Below are 18,190 nucleotides of genomic sequence, written 5' to 3' on the forward strand. Positions count from 1 at the left end.
TTCTATAGCATTTTGCAAATTTATCTACTTATTAATTCAACAGGCATTTTTAAAGCATCTACTATATGCTGAGCCAGAGCTAGAAAAATAAAATAGAACAAGTAAAAGTCCCTGCACTGATGAAAAGAACCTTCTAGTGTGTATGTTAGGGTAGGGATATATTCCTAGAGCTGAAATCACCAGATCCAAGTATCAGTGCATTTTTAAACTTTAGTAGGTAAATCCCACCCTAGAAAAATTTTGTCAGTTTACTCTGACAATAGATGACAGTACCTGTTTCCCTATTATTTTACCATTAAGATGTTATCAAACATGTGGATCTTTTCCAAAGTAACAGGTAAAATAACAACTGCAAGTTTAATTTGCATTTCTCTTATGATCAGTGAAATTAAGCATCTTTTCATATGTATATATATTTGGACAGGGTCTCACTATGTAGCCCAGGCTGGCCTCAAACTCGCAGTGATCCTCCTGCCTTGGCCTCCCCAGTGCTAGGATTACAGGTGTGTGCCACCACACTCAGCTTACTTTTTTTTTTAAAACATGATCTTGGTAAATCTCTAAATTACCCACGCTTGGCTCAAACTTACAGTGCTCTTCCCAAAATGCTTGGATTACAGACATGCACCATCATGCCCAGTTTCTTCATATATTTAAAAGTAAGTTTCAGGCCCTTTTCTGCCAACTTTTTTTTTTTTTTTTGGTACTGGGGATCGAACTCAGGACCTTGCACTTTTGAGGCAGGCAGCAGAACCACTGAACTAAATCCCCAGCTTCTGCCAACTTTCTGATGCCCTTTATGCATATTTGTATTTAATTTTGGATCTTTTTCATATTGATTTATGGATTCTCTCTATTTTGTTAAGAACAGTAGCCCTTTGCCTGTATGCAAGTTACAAACTTTTCCTAGTTTGTCATTTATTTTGGGAACTTTGCCTATGGTGAGTTTTTCAATGCAAATTTTTAAATGTCAACTAAAATTAAAAGTAATTCTGCTTTTTCTCAACTTTGGTTCCTTATGGTGCTAGGTTTGAGAGAGATATAGGTCACAGTAACACAAGCTGGGGTTCCATTCATAGAAACATGGGTTCCAGACGAGGAAGGTGATGGTTCCCCTGGTCTGTGCTTCATCTCAGGTCCCAGGACAAAGGGCATCAAGCGCAGAGGGGGTGACCAAATGGTGACGGCTTCAGACTGAGTTACATAAGGAGTGACAGTGGAAATATGTCTGACTGGAGCAGATCCCTGTCTGTGAATGTCCCTTAGGCAGAGGGACCAGCCGTGTGATGCAGAAGCTGTCCATCCCTAGAGGGAGCTTCTGGGAAGCCAACATGGCAGAGCTGTCTGGATCAGGAATGTCTGCTCCGTGGGGAAGAGAGTGCCTGGCACCACAGAGCACCTCCTTCATCTCAGGCACTGCAACACATTGGACTTGATTTAAAAAATTAAGGATCAGAGACGTTAAGTGGTTCATCTCACAGCAATACAGAACTAGAACCCAGATCCTCAGACTCTACATGTATAGAGAGCTCTCTCCATGGAAATGCCTGTCCTTGTTAATAATTAGACACATGCCCATTGCATGTCTCTTGTGTTCCTACTCTGAATGGATACCAATGTGGATGATGAGGCCACATCATATGCAGGCTGTTAGTAAAGCCACGGGGTCTTAGCTCTGAAGAAGTCACTGCCCAGTGGACAAGCACGGCTGTGATCTCTGCATTGCTGGACTGATGTGAATGGGGCCCTGAAGTTGTAGCCCTGGGTAGTCCAATAACAAAATAGGAGGCACTTTGGTAGGCGCTGTAATAAAATCATGCATGAAGTACCATAGGAACATAGGAGTTATGATGGATTCTAGCAAGGAGGGAAATCCTGGCAAGCTGCATGATGGAAGTGACATCCAAGCAGGGTCTTGAAGCATATGGAGAAGAACAAAGGACAGAAGAGGAGAATTCATGTGTTCGTTTCACAGATACTTACTGAGCAGCTCCCCATTGCCCAAAATAGATTAGTAATTCACCATCCAGCAAGGGGAGAGACAAATCACAGTAGATTGCCATAGAGCCTAAGGGCAGCCATAGAAACATGGCACAATACACAAGTGGTGGTTACTCTTTGAGGAATAGAGTGAAAAATCTGAAAAAACTCCCAGAGAAGTATGGCCTAAGATTTTTAGAAGAGAAATAGAAAACTTCCAAGTTGATAATAAAGGAATTGGAAGAAAAGCATGGTAAGCAGAGCCAGTGGGAAGTGTAAAGTTTCTGAGTCTTGCTCACCCCTGTAATCCCAGCACTCTGGGAGGCTGAGCTGGGAATATTGAAAGTTTGAGCCCAGCCTAGGCAACTTAGCAAGACCCTGTCTCCAATTTTTTAAAAAATTTAAAAAGGGATGGGGATGTCGCTCAATGTGAAGGCCCTGGGATCAAGCCTCGGTACTACAAAAATTCTTTCATTCATTAATTTTCTGAGTTTTGCAAATGCATCCTGTCTTCAGGTACCCAAAGTCTCTGGCCTAAAGTGTTGGAACACAAGCAGGAGGGGGCTGATGTGCAGGCTTTAGGGCAGGACCTGCCAGGTTTCTGGATGGATGGGGAAAGAGCATTGGTGTGCATGCAGACTTGGCCAGCTTAGCAACCTTCCCTTCAAAGCTGTGCCCCAGATTGAGAGCTGGAGGAGAGAAGCGTGAGCCATAAATCGCCAGCTCCTCCCGCTGTGCCCAGTGCTGCAGAGCAGGGAGTCTCCATGGCCCTCCAGTCCCACCGCTGCGACCCCAGCTAATCCAGCCTCCTGGCCCATCTGACACACACTTCCACTTAACATTTTGTTAGCGACTCTATAAATGAGCTCTCCCTGACCTTCAATCCCCGGCTAATTGCTGGTTTCATGTACAAGACTAGCTTAATTTTACGTGATAATTACCTGAGAGTGGCGATACATATGGCATTGCATGTTCGAAATGTCAGGCCTGGAAAACTACCAAGCGGCCATAGTCAGGGCAAAGGGAAGAGGCAGCGGAGGCCAGAAGGGGAGATGGAAAATGCCCAGTGCAGGCAGAGTTCCAGAGAAGCAGTAGGGCCCAGAACCTTCTGCTGGCACCGTACAGCCAGGGGCACTCGTGAGGCCTGAGGGACAGCACTCGAATTTCCCCACCACCCATGTGCTCAGCCACATCTCGGAGGACCAGCATGAAGGCACAGCTTGTCCACATTCTCTGTCACCCTTTTAACAAATGCTCACTGCGTCTCTGTTCCATGCCAGGCAGTGTGTAGTTGCGAACACTGCTTTCAACCCCCCCTCCCACACCCACACACACATCCAGGGAGGTTGGCTGTGTCTGGAGGACACCGTTGTGTTGTTACAGTTATTTGCCAGTGGGCACTACAGACACTGAATAAGCAAGGCCCAGGAATGCTAACTCTAAGGGGTCGGCAGTGCCTAGCACACCCCTACTCAATAAAGTAACAGCCATCCCAAGCTGGGCATGGTAGCACATGCCTATAACCCCAGCACTCTGGGAGGCTAAGGCAGAGTTCACCCTGGGCAACTTAGCAACTTAGTGAGAGATTGTCTCAAATAAAAAATAAAGAAGAGGTAGGGATGTAGCTTAATGTAAATGTCCTGGGTTCAATTTCCAGTACCCCCAAAAAAAGAAGAAAGGAAGGAAGAAGAGAAGGGAAGAAGAGAGGTAGGAAAGGGAGGGAGGGAGGAGAGAAGAAAAACTGTCCATAAAAGGGGGTGTACCTGTTGTGAAACACCCAGATGAGAACCCTTACAGTAAAGCAAGGCCCTGGAGGGCCGGGGATTTAGCTCAGTGGTTCCACCACCTGCCTCGAAAGCAAAGGTCCCGAGTTTGATCCTCGGTATTAGAGAGAGAGAGAGAGAGAGAGAGAGAGAGAGCAGAAAGAAAGCGGACCGGAAACACGTACCAAGAGAAATGACAGAGGAGCCAGGGCTCAGAGGAGATCTCCCCTAAAAAGCGCCATCTCAGAAGGCTGAAGGACTAACAGACCTGGAAAGACTAAGAGGCCAGGGTCCCATTCCCGTGATCACCTAGATCCGTCCATTCACAGAGACAGAAACAGACTGGTGCTCACCAGGCCCAGGGAAATGAGCAATGAGCAACAGGAAGTCTCTGCTTAATGAGTAGAATCTCAGTTTGGATTGACGAGGATGTTCTGGACAGAAACGGTGGCTGTTTGATGGGGAGTTAGATCTTTGGCAAATGGGAAGGGGATCTTGACATGGAGGGAGGGGAAGGACAGGGAGAAGGGGAATAAAAAGAGTTAAGATTTGTCATGGACATGTACCTACTCCCCTCCATGAATATAATCACTATGTACTGCAAACATGCACTAATAAAAAAAATGTTTTTAACAAAAAGGTGACTATCTCAATGCCATTGAGCACTTAAAATAGTACAAATGGTAAATATTGTTATGCATACTTTACCATCATTTTTGTAAAGTGGGCAGAATCCAATTCTTCATTCGTTTACTACAAAGTAGGTGAGCAGTGTACAGAGGCACCAGGCTGGAAGAATGTCTATCTCTGCTTCCTCTCTAGGAGAAACAAGGCAAAGTCTCTGCTTCCGGGGGCTTCAGTCCAGCAGCCAGAGAAGCCCACATGTCTGATGGTAAGAGAGGGTCCAAAGGGTGGGACCCCCAGAACTCAGTAGGAACCGGGAGGGCAGGACGCAATATACAGGCAGGACTCGGAATAAGAGCTTTGTGAAGTGGCCATGCGCGCACTTGCGGGCCAGGCAGCCTTTGCACAGGCTGGGAGGGGGGCAGAAGGCAGTCCAGCTACTGGCTCTGTCCCCGAGGCAGTTCGAGGGACAAAGACCCATTGTCCCCCTCCCCCAGCATCTCCAGCTCGTGGAACAGTGCTTGGCACGAAGGTGAGTATCCGGATACAGAACAGTGTCTTTGTGTGTGTGTGCGTGTGTGTCCACCACATGCCCCACTCCTGGGTGCACATATGTCCTACAGAAGGACAGCTTGGCATCTTTCTATTTTGGCAGTGCTGGGGATTGAACCCAGGGCCTTCCTACTGAACTACATCCCAGCCCTTTTTTATTTTTTATTTGGAAACAGGGTTTTGCTAAATTGCCCAGGTTGGGCTCAAACTTAAAATCTTCCTGCCTCAGCCTCCCACAGTCCACCAGCACACCCAGCTCTTAGAACTTATGTTTCTTCTCACTCCTTCAGGGAACAGGACAAGGCAGGCCCCATGGTGGTGGGACAAGGGAATATAGGCAAAGAAAGAAAGGATACTGCGGCCTCCTGGGAGGACCCTACCCCCGGAGACACGCGTGTGCACACACTCAGATGCACATGGGCCATAGGACCAAGGACAAAGCGCATTCCCCAGATCAAGGAGAGCTCTAAAAGCCCCTTTTGCCTCCTCACCCATAGAGTTGTGGACTCCTGAGCTATGTTGGAGTAAATTGCTTGCTTAATGAGATTTCAATTAGCAAAAACAAATTAAAAGCACTTTGGCAATTAAGTTGCTGTGAACCTCACCAGCAGCTCTCCCTTAGACCTCAGATTTGTGTGGGGAGGGAGCTGGGAACAGGAATCCACACAGGGTAAGGAGCTCCCCATCTCCTAGCTGCTGGAAGCTACCTGAGAAGCTGCCTCCTGAAGTCGAAAGGAGGGAAGGGGGGGCAGCAGTGCCCAGTGGCCAGAGTGCACTCTCAACTTAAATTCAAAGCAAAGCCCTGCTCCTAGGCAGCTGTGTGAGCTAGGGCATGAAAATTAACCTTCCTGAGCTTCAGTGTTTGCACCTGTGAAATGGGGATTATAATAGTCCCTCCATCATTCGGTTGTAGGAACGTGAAATAGATGACTACATGGAAAGCAATTAGAAGAGGGTCCGATTCAAGGGCTTCTATGGAGTTTTCCAGGCTTCTGGTTTGCATTGTGGTTTTTTTTGGTACCGGGGATCGAACTTGGGTCCTTGTGCTTGTACAGCAGGCAGCGAAACCACTGAGCTAAATCCCCAGCCCTGGTTTGCACTGTTTTGAACCCCAAATAACATCTCCAGGACAGCTGTGTTTCTCTAGGTGACCGAGGATCTCCCACAGAAGTTCCCTTGGAGATGAGGTTTCCCGGTCTCTGTCCCACCCAGGCCCATCTTTTCTCGTCAGAACCAGCAGACCAACTCTGGGCATATAGCTTTCTCTTCTCAGGTCACCTAGAGAACAGATATTCCTGTCCCTGGGATACAGAAGGACCCACATTCTCCATACAAGAGGCACAGGATGTATTGAAGGAGTGCTGGCATCACTGGCCCCATCCCACGGAGCAGAAAATCCACCTAATGACGACGTGTCCAGCAGCTGAGAGAGAAGAGCGATGCCCCGCCTTGGCCACAATAGGAAGAGCCCACTTTCTCATCCACGGCTGATGAACCGGAAATAGGCACAGCCTTTCTGCAGGGCCAGTTGGCTGCAAGTAGCAGAAGCCTGGCAACGGGCATTGCCTTTGCTTCTCATTTCTCCTTCTAGGAATTGCTCGAGGAAATGGCCCAAGATGTAGGCAAAGTTTTAAGTGCAAGAATCTTCATCTCAGAATTATCTGTTATAGCAATAAATTGGAAGTAACTGAGATGTTCAGCAACCAGGCTAAACACATTACAGTGCACCCGTGTTCTGGAACATGATGCCACCCTGACAAAGCATGCACTAGGCATGTTTGTAAAAGGGAAAGCACCGATGTGTATATTGGATGCTCTGAAAGCCTTAATAACTTCAAAAGTGTAAGTGCTACAAGTTAACAACAATGCCATTTGCACAATTAATTATCTAACTTTCTTTTACACATTTTGTCTTGTGAGTTTTTAAAAATAAAATTTTAGCTTTAATTTTTGAATCGTTTGCTACCTTCATCAGAGGGACTGAAACAGGAGGATAAAATTGTATTACACAAACTTCACAAAGTTGAATGTGTATAATAAATCTAAACAATTAAGATTTAAAATGATTCTTCATATTAAAGTCTGTAGCATTCATACTTTTAAAGTTATGAAAGCAAAAACTAAGCCTTTTGAGACAACCACGTGTATGTTGTTTTATATATAACATATTTATGTATAAATGTTTATTGCATGTGTATATATACACAAACACTAAACGTTGTTTTCTTGGTAGTGGTAGAAATTGCAGATGCTTTTATTTTATGTGTTTATTCATTCATTTATACAACAAATATCTTTAGTGTCCATGAAGAGCCTAAATGAATAAGACGGATGGAACCCAAGTTGAGGAATTTGCCACCCGCTAGCAAAGCTGGACAGTGGGCAAGAAATGGTTAGGGAGCACTCTAGAGAAGGAACTTGGGACCAGGACCCAGCGAGCCTGCTGCAGGAGGAGGCAATGGTGGGGGGAGGTCTGCAATAAACATTTATTTCTTTTTAATTGGACTAAAATAAAACAATTTATATATTTTTAAATGAATCCCAAGGGTCCCATAGCTAGCAAGTAACAGAACAAAAAATAGGCTTAAAAGCCTTCTGGCTCCCAGGCAAATGACTTTTTTCTCTCTTTTTGCTGTGCCAGGGATTGAGCACAGGGCTTTGTGAATGCGAAGCAAGTGCTCCACCTCTGAGCTACATCCCCAGCCCCTGACTTTTTAAAAAATCTGACACCCATATCCTGGGAAGTTGAAACAGCATTCTAGTCTTGACCCAAAGTGAGCAGAGGACAGGTCTATGGGGGCTGTCCTGCCTCTGACGCACCTCATGTTAAGAGGCAGGAGGTTCCCTGTCTGCATACCCGTGTCAGATGGGAGAGGTGTGGGGCACACACGCAGCATGTGAGATGAGATGGGGCCAACAGGGACCGGCCCTCCCCTCACATCTGGAGCAGGTGTCCTACACCTCACTTGGCCTCAGTGGCCCCACGCTCCCTGCCAGCTGACCACTAGCGCTATGTCAACCCATCCCAACTCTGCTGTCCAGAAGCCCGCCAAAGGAGGAATCTCAGCCCCAGAACCTCCACATGTACTTCCTCCAGACCCTGAGCAGTGCTAATCGTGCAGGGCCCTCCCCCTGCGGACCCCTTTTCCCTGGGGAGAGGAGGGCAGGGTGCCCAGTTTGGGTGGAAGCTGCTGAGGCTGCAGCGACTCCGCCTGGAGATGCTGTCTGATGTGTTGTCCTCTCCTCCCCGACTTCATGTATCATATTTCGTGCTGACTTCAGACAACCAAGAGAGGAGGACACAGAGTTGTACTTTCCAAGTAGCTGGCAACCCTGAATCAATGTTAATTGGCTCTAATTAGCATATGTTAATTAATGATATTTACTACAAATTAAAGGTATGAGTGCTCCCAGAGGGTTTCCTGTTCATCCAATTAGTGCCAATTAGTTGCAATTAACACGTGTAAATGAGATTCCATTGAACCCAAAACAAACAGCACAGAATCTCTCAGACTCCCTCTTGTACCTTTTCACTCAGCCAGGGGAGCTGGGGGGCAGAGGACGGGGGATGAGGGAGTGGGAGCAGAGAGGGAGAAAGCTCCCTGGGCTAACCTCCTGGAGCAAGATACTGACTCTGTGCTCCCAGAATGAGAGGTAGAAGAGTCCAGTTGGGTAAGCATGCTCTGCTCCCCTGGCTCCCAGGAGGAAGGTCTCCCTAAAAGGAGCCCTGCCCTTGAAATACGTTTGAGAGCCAAAGGCCACTCCTTGGACATTTGTGCACCTGCTAGGGCTTAACTCAGTGCACGGCACAAGCAGGTGCTCAGTAAAAACTGCCTGAATTGAAAGTTAATTCCTGGGGTTGGGGACACAGCTCAGTGGTAGAGTGCTTGCTTTGTATGCACAAGGTTCTGGGTTTAATCCCCAGCACTTTGAAGAGGAACAAGAAGAAAAGAAAGAAAAAGATCATGCAGCATTCTCCATAGTGTCTACCAAGGAGTAAGACAATATTTGTGTCTCTGAGATAATGTAACCTGTATATGTCTACAGTAACTTACTTTACTCCTAATGCTGCCTAAACTTTATCTCTTCATTATTCAACTACTGCTATAGTTCCAAACCTCTGTCATGGTAGCCTCTGGAGAAAAACACGCAGAGGGAGCTGGCAAAAAAATGGACAACAAAATGCTTCCCAAAACTTCCCCCTCATAGAACTTCTGTGAAACTGTGATGGAAATAAGGTAAAGCTCCCAGTAATTTGTTTATTCCTTACTCTCTTTTGCTACACCAAACTTTGCATTAAAGTTGTCATTTGTTAATTTAAAATATTTGTTGTTCATTGAGTGCCAGGCATTGTTCCAAAGCTTGGGGCTACAGTAGCAAACACTCATCTATGAATCCTTCTCCTGGAAGTTCACATTCCACTAAGTATTATGACCACCTCTGAGTTGGAAATTTGGTGTATCCAGAGTTAAAAAGACTTGGGTTCACACCTCAGTTCTGTCTCTTAAAAAACAAGCTATGTATGAGGGTTATTTAATCTCTCTGGGCATCAGTTTGTTTATCTGTAACATGGACATATCTCTTTTACAGTTGTGGTATTGGAAGGAACAAGGTCTATCCCTTGTCCCATTTCCTGGTGGGACAGAATTTGGAGTTAATCCATAGGAAGGTAGGAAAGTGGGAGGGAAATGCCAGAAGCTCCGCCTGAGCTGGCAAATGAAAGTCAATTAAGTCATTATCTACACCTAGATCAGCAATCTAGGATGGTCACAACAGTCCTTCCCACCAGTGCAACACTTTACAATTTATAAATCTGCCATATCACCTGCCTCCCAACTAATTCTCATCACCTGCCATGCTATGTTATATAAGTGGGGCTGGAAAGAAATGGGTTTAGAAAGAAGAAGTACTTCCGGGTCACCCAGGGTTGGAGCTCAGACCTTGGACTCCTGGCACATCTTCCTTCATCGATGTGGCCTTTCTGAGCCATGAGAAACACAGGTTGAGTCTGGCCAGGAGCAAGGGTTAGTCTATCCTTGCCAAGAGCCAAGGCAGGCCTTTGCACATCAAGGTTCCAAGTTCCATCAGCTTGGCCTGGCTTCCTCCATTGCACCTACAGCTTTTGCGTCCCACCACCCCCACCTCAACACTACTCCCTGCCATAGAGCCTTGGGCAGGGGAGTTGGTCATTTCACATTGCCTTGGCATCCCCTTCAATAAAGCAAGAGTCTGCTGACATGTCTTCTAACACCCTTTCGGACCTGACATTCTGGGATTTCTGCAGAATACCAGCCCCATTTTTACGATATATGGCCCAACCATCTCAGCTGGTAGGCAAACACAGAAAGCCTTTGTTTCCCTCTTCCTTTGGGGAGTCCCCCAACCCATCGTGGTCAGGTGGGTCCTACTTACTCCTAGTCCTTTCCCACTAATTCTCTGCCCCACCCTGACCTTCTTCTGGTAACAATGACTACTATCTGGGTACCACCAGACATGGCCCTCACAGACCAGGTTTCAGAAAAAGTTCCTTCTGGTCAAATCCAAATTTGGAATGGAGCTGATGGCATTTAATAAGGAGCTCGGTGGGGTTATCCTTGGGAAGCCAGGGCTCAGTTGTGGAATGATTCTGCCCTAAGGCTCTCAGGGTTCAATATTTCTTCCTTACAACTGAACCCCACCCTAGGGCCAATGGGGCAGGTTGGATGGGATGGTCTGAAAACAAGTGGAAAAGACCCTCTTTTAATTCCCCTTCCTTTCAGCAAAAATGAAACCACCATGTACCCGATACAGTGCTAGACCATTTAGTTGCACTATTTCCATTTAGGGAGGTGGTGTGTGTCCATATTCCTCTCTAGGTGTGTGGGCATCTTGGGCTGGACTTGGCCAGCTTTGGGACTGATGATCAGCCAATGTTGACCATGGAAGGTGGAGCGGGAAGGTTGCAGTAAACGTTAAGCAGACAGTTGGCTACTGTGTACCCCACCAGCAGACATGTGCATGCACCCCTCTCCTCCTTCTTAGCCAGAGAGACGCTGGATCCACCAGCTGGACAGAGGGTTGATCCAGGGAGGGCAGGCTGCTACCAAAGCAGAAGCCTAGAGAAGCCAGGGACACTGAGTGGGGTGAATTCTTAACTTTGAAAGACAAGAACAAGAAAGTGCCCAGGCAACTTTAGAATAAAGAAAAGAGACCCCGGCGAAGTGTCTGGTGTTTATCCCACTAATGCCTCTTGAAAAGTGATCTCTCTCTAGTGTGAAAGTTCCTGAGATGAGGCTTAACATGACCACTTTGTGGGGGGAAACTCCCTCAGCTCCAGGAATGTAACAACAGGCAATAATTAAGGTCTAATAAGGTCAGTGTTCCACCTTAACACCTTTTCAGTTCCAGTTAAAACCTCTACTAATTTGCCAAGAAAAGCCAGCCTCACTTGGGTCTTATTATTTGAATCACGTCCTGTCTCTTAATTTAAACGAGAGACTCACATAAGGATTTTTTTTTAATTTTAAATTACAATGCCGACTTTCTTCCAGTTGATTACGGTATATGACTCTCTGTTGGAAGGCCATTATTTTTTGCTATGATTTACAAACCATTTAAAGCGAAATCAATGTAATAAATATTGAAGTATTGTAATAGATAATTCCATATATTTAGCTGGAGACAAGGCACAGCCCTGGCTTGGGGAGTCAGGAGGATGGCAGGGAGAGGATGGGGTCAGGAGCCACCTGATAGCCATTCAAGGGGTGACGTCTCCTCTTTCCTTCTGCATTCATTCAGCCAGGATTTTCCGAGCCCTCCCTAAGGTCCTGCACACTGAACTTAGGACTGTGAGGAGTTGTGGGGTATCTAAGACTCGTCCTTCTGGGGCCATGGATTGTTCAAAGAAATTCTCCTGCAACAGCCAGCTCATAAGTAGTGGAGGCCTCCTTGGACAGGTGGCCACCTGAGGGAAAGGTCTGTATGAGGGGACAAGTCAGCAAAGGCCATCTCTGGCCTCTGCTGCCTTCCATTTCTACCTCCTTCTGCCCCTACTTAACACTTTCCTTCCCCCTCCTCTGTTTTCCTTTTATTCCTATCTCTTCCCTCACGGGGCTGAGGTCTCCAGGCCTCTGTCTCAGCCAGCATGCGCTGGCCTCTGAGCTGGCCGATAGCCCACATTCACAGCTATGGAAGCCCATGGTGCAGGGAGAGGAGGCCTAGCCTCCATCTGGCCTCTCGGGGTAATCTTGTACTCAGCCCTAAGTACAGGCCCGTGTCTGCATTGCAGGTCCAAGTTTCCCCAGGAGCCTTGCTGGGGGCAAGGGTTTGATTCCAAGCTGTCTTCTCAAAATGACTCATGAGCAGATTTTCTTCCATGTGTACTATGATCCCATTGCCCTATGAGGAACACTATCTCTTCCTCCTGGTCTCAGAGTCATCCTACATGAGTCACACATCTAAGCCCAGTTGGGTTCCACTCCCAAGTTCCTGGCTTAATTCAGAAACTCGTGCCGCCCAGTGAGGGCAACACGCATGGGCCACCAGCCTGTGGGGTGGCCCCAGTAACACACCTCTGGCACCAGCAATGTGCTTGTCTGCAGAGCTACTCGAGTGCTGAGGGCTTTGAGGATGGTGCACTGCAGGCTTATGATGGTTTCAAGTAATGGCCAAGGGCACATTTAGCAGATCCTGGAGGAGAAAGATGTATTGTCCCTTGCCTTCCCACCCCATGCCTGAACCCAAGCCCCAAGTCCCTAACTCTGAACAGATTCCACCATAAATCCCAGGAGGGGACACGCAGAGGGAAAGGGAACAAGGAAACAGATTTACAGCAAACTTGCTTCCTGACACCTCTTTGGCCCATCCCATAAAATAAATCACAAAGCATCTTAGGGGAACTTACCCTTGTCCTTGCAGGGTCTTTGGGGGCGGGGTAGGGAGCTATGGTCAGAGGGATCTGCCCAGCTGTGTTCTCTCTGGCAACATCAGCTTCAGCTGGCATGGGGGAATCTCAGATCTAATCTTGGGGTATGGTGGCGGGCAGTAGGGAGGAAGAACATTAGCTATTATCACCTAAAAAAAATGTGCCATAAGAAATTCAGCATGTGGTTTGAGCAAATCACAGTTCAAATTCATAGCTGTGGAACAGTGAACAAGTTACTTCACCTCTCTGGACCTTGGTTTACATCTCTGTAAGTTCAGGACATAGAATATCCACCTGTCAGGACACATGTTCAGATTTACTGAGAAGGGCATACTGCTTCAGAGCACGGTAGCTATCCCAACACAAACAATGTTCCCTTATCTAGGATACAAAGCCCTGGCAGTATGTTCTCAGGGCAAGGGACCATTGAATGCTGGGTCCTCCACTGAAAGACACCACACTGCTCCCTTGGTCTCTGGCTGTCTCAGCCTTAGCCTGCGAAGTTAGGAAAGCCATAACCGTGAGCCAGGGTCTTCTCTTCTCCAGGCCTGTTTCCCATTTATACATTGAAGACAAGGAAAATATTTGAGCTTTAGGGCCCAGTCCATCATAATATAAACTCCAACGATCAAGGGCAATTCCCAATAGTGACCAAAAGGAGCAGACCCAGCCACCCCAAGTGGGAGGCCCCTGTGGTCACCACCCATTAGTGCTTGACAGGCTCTGTGGGATCGTCCTGATTAACTCCACCCAGAGGGAGCCGCTGTGTGCCCACAGGTGAGAGCCGATTCTCATCCCTCCCACCTGAGACAGCCAGCTACCTGTCTGCAGGTGTGGCCACCCTCCCCCAGCCCCTCACCACTCAGTCTCCCCCACTCCATCCTGCTTGGCTATTTAAAGATGATCTGCTCGTAGTTCATTTTGGGCTTTGCTTCCTTCTCGAATTTTCCCCCTTGTCCTCTTTTAGTGTCTGCTTTTCTGCTTTATTTTTTCCTTCCTCTTCTCCCCTTCATCATTTCTTCTTTTCCATCCTCCTAGTGATTCTGTCTGCCCCCGTCCCCCACCGCTGCCATTTTCTTCTCTCTCAGGCAGACTGAGGGAACTGAGGCAGTCCTTTCTTGAGCATGTGTGTGCGTGCATGGTGGGTGAGGGCCCAGCACCAAGGGCCACGCTCCGGCCTGAGCCCCTCTGATGTCTTCAGCTGCAGGAGGATCAGGAGGAGTTCACCCGCAGGGCAGCTGTCAGTGCTCAGAGGATGGATGAGTGAAAGTGGAGGGGGTGGGGGAGGCGAAGGTGCTGGGGAGGGAGCCATTTTTAAAAAGGAAAGGAGCTCTTTACTAAGAAGCTCCACCCCAGGCACCTCTGCAGGGACCCAGCCCTCCTATCTACCTCCCTCCAATTTTGAGGCCTGTCTCTGTCCTTCAAGCTGCCCCCAGCACAGAGGCTGATTTGTTTCTCTCTTTAGGCAGGCCAGAGAGCAAAAGATCCTCTCAACTTCCCAGACCCCAGCCCCAGCCTTCTCTGTCTCCCGCTGAGGGGCAGCTGGGATGGGGACCCCAGGCAACCTGCTAACAGAGTGATGTCTGGGCAGATTAGCGCCCCAAAGCTGGCAGGCCTATTAGAAGCCTTTGTGGGGGAGGGGGCCGGGGGAGGAGAAGGGGATTTTCCATTCTCTGAGCAGCTGGATTACACAGTCAGGGGATCAGGGAGGAACTTTCCCTTGAAGCTGCCTCTTTACAGCCCAGCTCTGCCCTGGCTCTCAGCTGCTCACACTCTCCGCCAGGATCTTACCAAACCTTGACTTGCCTGCTTTTGAGGTATCTTTTTGTGGTCTGAGTCAAGTTTGGGGATAAATCCTAGTCTCATCTCCCCCTTCCCACCCCTCCAGCTGTTACACCAATGTGGAACTCAAAGGCAATCCGTTTGCCATCACCTCCTCCAACCCTCAGCTCCCACAAAAGCCCCAGGGATGGAGATGGATCCGGAAGGGATGGCTCAGGAGGTGAAGTGACTGGTTTATATTACATAGCAGCTGAAAGACACCCGGGATATTTCCTGACTAAGGGTGGATCTAGGAGAGCATGTTCTCTGCAGAATTCGCCAGGTCTACGCCAGGGACTCAGGAGAGCTCGACTCAGCTATCTTCCCGAACAAAGCCTTGCTCCTGAGTTTTCCTTAACCCAACATACAGGGAAGAGAACCCTACTCCAATTTGGTCCCTCAGGCTCCAGCAACCCAACCATAGTGGACAATGGGAAGGAGGGAGAATGAGATGAGATTAGAACCCAAAGTCTTTTAAGTCTAATCCCAGCCTTACCACTAACTTTCTGGGTGACCTTGGGCAAACCCTGAGCTTCATCTTTTCTGCAAGGTGATAATAAAAACATCTCTTTCCCAATTGTTTCAAAGGTTGGAACAAGGTAATGGAAGAGCAGCAAACATAGGATTCAGTATACATTAGCTGCTCAATAAATAAGGAAGCAGAATCCTTTGCTCAGGAGAACGCTCATTCCCTCGAACAAGAGGCTCTGTACGCAGCCAGGCAATTGGATCTCCCCACCAGGAGGGCAAATCCATCATGTTCAGCAACTACTGGCCTCCCCGACCTGGTGTAAGGTTATTGGGGGGTCATGCCCCCACACTCTGCATCTACTTTCTAGAAAGAATCCCCCCACAGGAGACCCAAGCTCCCCACCCTAGCCCTACATGACCCCTAGAGGCCTTCTGCTGACAGAGTAGTCATTTCTGACCTTTCTGATGCCCTGTGTTCCTTCTGTTCAGAGATTTTCTATGATCCTATGACCCCTAAAAGCCCTGTCCTGCTAATAGTTTTATGATCTTCCCTCTCTTTGCCCTTCTTACCCTCAACCCCCTTTCAGTAGGTTCTAGTCAAAATAAACAACATTTATAACCAGAGCAAGATTCAAGGTCCACACTGCAAACAAATTCGGAGCCCTTTGAAGGTGCCTGGGGAATCCATCACGTCCTGGGGTGTGATACTCCCCAGGCCCAGGGGAGGTGAGCCCTGGAAGGGGGCTCAAGCCTTGGAGGCTGGGCTCTGGATCTGGATTTAGAATCCAAGGAGCCTGTATGCTATCGCTGGGGCTCCCTCCTCAATACTCAGCACTGCAGAGGAGAAGGAAGGGCTGGGGAGAGGGACCAAGCATGGTTGGAAATGCTCACGTGCCTAGTGACTTCTCCCACCCTGGGTGCAGGCCCCCTTGGAGGCCAATGCCACACCTGATAGGTCATCAGGGAAGAAGGAGGTAAAACGATAAAGGGAGGAGAAAAAATTAAAAGGAAAACTGAGAAACCCACAATAAATGGAAATGGACAAGAGGGCTAAAGCTCAAACCTATTGGAGTTCCAGGGCCAGTTGTTAATCTAGTGCTCACCTGGATGCAGAAGCAACAGCTACTATGATAGAGCAATGTTCCTAAAGAAAGCTGGTCAAAATGCCTTAGCAGGCTGACTAAAGGGAGAAAGAATCTGTTTCTTTTAGAGGACCTGAAAGTCAATTTGAATCAGTGCTAACACTAAATGGAAAGTGGGGGGCCCTCGCATTGGGGCAAACACCTCCCACCCCACTCCCGAGAAAGGCGAGCCCCTCCACCCACTTAACTATCCTCAAATGGAGAAGAGGCCCTGTGGGAACAGCTAGGGTTGTCTCAGGTGGCTCCTCTGGCAGGTGTGGCCAGAGAGCGGGTTTGTTATCCAGGGGGATGGGCTCTGCCTGGAAACTGGTTGGAGAATATTAATGTGGGATTCCCTAAGGCCCAGGTCTGAGAGCAGCTTTCTAGGACATGAGGCTTAATGCTTCCTTCAGCCTCCACTACAGCCTCCGAACTGGGCCATGGGCTTGGGAGCTGGTGTTCTCTGACTCAGGGCTGGGAGAGGGAGAGAATTTTTCTCCTGGGGCCTGTGCCTTCTCATTTACCCAGCTAAAAAATGGTGTGCTATCCAACAGGTTGGGTGAGGAGCCAGACAGGAAATATGTGCAGTAGCTATTACATTTATCAGGTACCCACTTATAGCATTTGCATATGTGGCATGTAATTAATGTTGAATGAATAAGTCAGAGAGATAGCAGATTGGAAAGAAAACAAAGAAAGAGAGTTGGGAGTGCAGAATGTAAGGATTTTTTTTTCCAGGATAATTTACTCAAAATGTTTCTGTTCCTAAATTGAAAAAATAACTTTAATTACTTTTTTTCAATACTGGGGATTGAATCCAGGAAGCAATGAGTTACATCCCTAGTCGTTTTTATTCTGAGACAGGGTCTTGCTAAGTTGCCCACGGTGGCCTCAAACTTGTGACCCTCCTGCCTCAACCTCCTGAGTAGCTGGGATTATAGGAATGAGTCACCATGCTGGGCTTCTCAGTGCTTTTTCTGATCTTCTAATGAATTTAGAACTTTCAATGGAATGTTCAGGGGTCCAGGATGGGGCTTATATATAAAAAGACAGAGTTTTAGAGGTGGAAGAGACTTGGAGATGAGTCCAGTCCAGTGGGCCCTGATTTTGGTTAAACATAAACATCACCTGAAAGCTTTTTAAAAAATAAGATGCTGGGGTTGGGGATTTAGCTCAGTGGTTCCGCCGCCTACCTTGTAAGTGCAAGGTCCTGAGTTGGATCCCTGGTACCTAAATAAATATGTAAATAATTAAGATGCTGGAGACTCACATCCAGAGATGGTGATCTAATTGATCTGGGGTCCAGGTATGTGTTTTTTGGGGTTTTTTTTTTTTTTTTTTGGTACCAGGGATCGAACTCAGGACCTTGTGCTCACAAGGCAGGTGCCAGAACCAGAGCTAAATCCCCAGCCCCAGGTATGTGTTTTTTAAAAGCTCCCCAGGTGTTTCTACTGTGCCAGGGAGAACCACCTGTGTAGGCCAATATTCCACTTTACAGATGTGGAAGCTGAGGCTCAGAAAGCACAGGTCCTGGGCTCAGAGACAGAACTAGTAGCAGGATGAGGCAGAGGAGCTGATAAGGTATCCTGATCTCTATAGATCTCTGTGACATGTTTGTGAGATGAGCAAATAAAAACCTGAGACCTCTTTTGGAGGCATCTCTATCTGCAGAGACCAGCTACCCGACTCCCTCTCCCACCTCTGCACTTTCATATTCTCCCATCAAGGGCCAGGCAGGCCAGCATTGCTCCTCCGTTTCCCATCCTCAAGGTCTCCGGGCTTACATGAGGCAAACACACAGAAGTTGTCTGCCAGGTCTGGTGCCTCCAGGAGTAACAGGCAGCTCCTGCTCCTTGGCCAGATGGAGCTGAGATGTGGACGCCAATGTGCAAATGCACAGAGACACCCACAGATGTATAGGCACCTGTGCGGAGGATTCTGCATGGGGGCACACA

This window comes from Heterocephalus glaber, unplaced genomic scaffold (genome assembly GCF_053883595.1).
Source record: "Heterocephalus glaber isolate CG9 unplaced genomic scaffold, H.glaber_assembly_v1.0 deba00001564, whole genome shotgun sequence".
Taxonomy (NCBI): domain Eukaryota; kingdom Metazoa; phylum Chordata; class Mammalia; order Rodentia; family Bathyergidae; genus Heterocephalus; species Heterocephalus glaber.